The sequence below is a fragment of the Rhipicephalus sanguineus genome, chromosome 10, assembly GCF_013339695.2.
Source record: "Rhipicephalus sanguineus isolate Rsan-2018 chromosome 10, BIME_Rsan_1.4, whole genome shotgun sequence".
In the NCBI taxonomy this organism is placed as follows: domain Eukaryota; kingdom Metazoa; phylum Arthropoda; class Arachnida; order Ixodida; family Ixodidae; genus Rhipicephalus; species Rhipicephalus sanguineus.
The window spans coordinates 36,784,538-36,787,596 of NC_051185.1; positions in this window are offsets into that span (position 1 = coordinate 36,784,538).

Consider the following 3,059-nt stretch of genomic DNA (forward strand, 5'->3'; position numbering starts at 1 on the left):
AGAAAATGGAATGACACTCGGAAATCGCAAAACTGAGTTGCCTTGCGCAATTTTACTTGTGGCGAATTTATACAAAAACACCGGTGTACTTAGATAAGGAGCGCGTTAAGAGCGTTGATGGTCAAAATTAATCCAAACAGCCTAGTTTACATTTATGTCGTAGTAATTTCACGCGAAGCCACATCTTTTTTTTTTTCTGTACATTATTTTGAGCGTTTGTGTTGCGTTGTTTAGATTGACGGAAGGCAGCGGACATTATTCGTATGAAAAAAACGCACTTTGGTCCCGTGAAATAACCGGACCTTTGTTCCATTACTGTCGTGCAAGTAATCAATCGAATAAATTTCCGTGCTGTACAGTTACCTTTGTGTAATGTTACTGGAATAAAAACAAGCGTGTGCGTGTTAAACGTCTCCGTAGCGCTAAAGCGCTGTCAGCCACGTAGCTGTCAGCCTCAGTAAACCTATCAACTGTCCTGCATTTCATGGAGAACTGAATAAAAAATGCAAATGAATATTTTAGCACGCAGTGCATAAAGTGCTATTTCAACTCATCGTGCAGGAATACGGGCTTTCTCTTTGTTGAGGGGCATCCAAATGAACAAAAAGTAAATAGTTAATTCAGTCGTGCTATACAGCAGTGCGTAGTAGGTGGAACACAAGCTAAACAAGTACAAATAAAACAACAAGAAAACGTCACCCATTGCGAAAACGCCGACTATCGCCGAAGGCGAGCAACCCGTTCCGTGGCAGAATGGCGCTTCTTCACAAGTAAGTGTTAACGTTCGGCGCAGCTTCGTCATTTAATTCGGGAATGAAGAGCGCACATATTCCCAAAGCTGCAGTAAAAAACACAAAAACTGCAGTTTTGCATTTTGTTTGTCGGAAATCGGGTCACATCGCTCACAACGAAGCCCTGTTGCGCACGTTTGTATACGCGCCGACAACCGCCTATCCACACTAGCGCGGCGACGGTGCTGCCACCTGTAGCCCGATCACGCGGCGAATAGAAATGCGTGGCTTGGGGTGTTTATTACCGCTAACCGGCCTTTGCAGACGCTAGTTCATACTTTGCGGTATCACAAGGATTTCGAAATCGCCGACACTTCACGAGAAGGTGTCGCTAAAATTCTACATTCACACCTCGGCATTCAGTACTTCTTTCGTTTAGGACGGCGCCAAATGCACTATGTGATGTGCTTGAACGACAAAGTGGCACCTACATTGAAATGATTTTGGCGAATGGACGGTACGACGGTTAGACCTAGCACCATGCCGACACGTGCATGCACTTACTTATTAGAGTACATACAGTCTCGGAAGGTGAAATGCTTGTGTATATCGTGTAGGCATACGTACAAGCATTCAATATTGTGCCAGCACAACGGAGCAAGCTGTCCTCCGAAGACGTGCATGACGCACGCACACATGCGAACACGGTGTGGCTAGCCGACGACGCAAGGAGCCATCCACACCACGAGGTTTCGTCCGCTCGCCGCTAGGTGCCGACTCTGCTCGATCTCGCGGCCAATAGAGGACAGCAGTTCGGCTTTGCGGAGTGGTGCGCCTCGTGCAGCTGCCGTACGGATGAGTTTTTATGCTCGCAGAGCTCCGATATTGAGTGGTCGATTTGTGGCAGTACAGTGAGTCTCGCTGACCGTTCGCGCCGGATGACGATAGAAAACGCCGCATTTTCTTGTTCCGAAAGCTCCACCAACGACTGCGGCTCAGCCTTTCCGTGGCCTCTCCTAATGGAGACGCTAGCAGGCGATTCCTCGGCGGCGCCCAACAAGAAATGGCGGACGTACCCACTGTTGCCGGAGCACCAAGCATTATGAATATCTCCTATTATACGAGTGTTCGAGACACACTCTTGCCGTCGCCGTCATGTTCCGTATAAAGTTCAAGTCGATAACATCGCCCTGCTCGTCGGGTTCTATGTGCGAGCGAAAGCTTGCGGAGGCGGCAGACGGGCGAGGCTGAAGCATAGATGAAAGGCGCCGGACGGTTCCGTCGGGCGAAGGAGCATGAAGGGTTGCGGTGGGGGGGGGGGGGGCAGCGTCGCTCGGACAGGAACTGCGAACTTTGATCAAACAGGTGGTGTCGCGCTATCTCGACTGAGATCAGCAGACGGCTCATACCCTTGTACGTGCTGTCGGTCGCTTACTGCACGCTGAAGCGAGACAGCACGAAAACCGCTTCGCTCCCTGGAGCGGCTGTATTCTCTTATGCCACTGTTTTGTAGGGTTATTCCAGATCGGATCTTAACGGAGTTAGCTGCTAGCCTTCCTTAGTATAACATAAAAATTTGTTGCTTTCGCATTCATAAATTAAAGTTTATTAATCCATTAATTCATTCACTTATTCATTTGCATTCATTGCTTCGCCCTTGTGGCGAAATGGACTTTCTTTATGTTTATTTGTTGTCCATATGCGCTGATCTGACATCAATTGCGTGCATATGGTCTGACGACACTCGCGGTTAGCTTACGTTACGCGCGTGTGTGGGGTCTGATTTCACACGAAGGCAGATACCCGTTCGGTTGATCCAATGGCTAAGAGGTAGCTAAAGAAATGTTTCTCGGGTGTTAAAAAAAAGATCGAGTCAGTTCCGTAACGTGAAAACTGTAGAAACTGCGGAGCAGAGCTCAGAATTTAGCTGCCTTTGTTGACGCTTGGATTGTGTTTGTCTGAGTCGGAAGCTGCGGGTTGGCCTGTCTTTGTTGGCGCTCGGCTTGTGTCTGGGACTTTTGAAGCTGAGGGTTGCCGGGTTGCCTCACATTCGCTGGCGTTTCGCCTCCGCTTCTCTCTTCCGTAGATCTGTATATCTCCCGACGCAGGCGTTACGCTGCCGCTTCGCTGGGTCGGACAGACGAAATAGCCCTTCAGCGACGCTGGTATAACGCTGGCGTTTACGGCTAAGCGCGCGACAGCGTTTAAAACGTACAGCCTGCTCGGCGTCCATGGCGGGAAAGGACACCTTCATATGTGATACAGTGGCGCTCTCTCGACTTATTTGCTATCGACATGACCTATAGCGCCCGCTTTTGACCTGTTTTG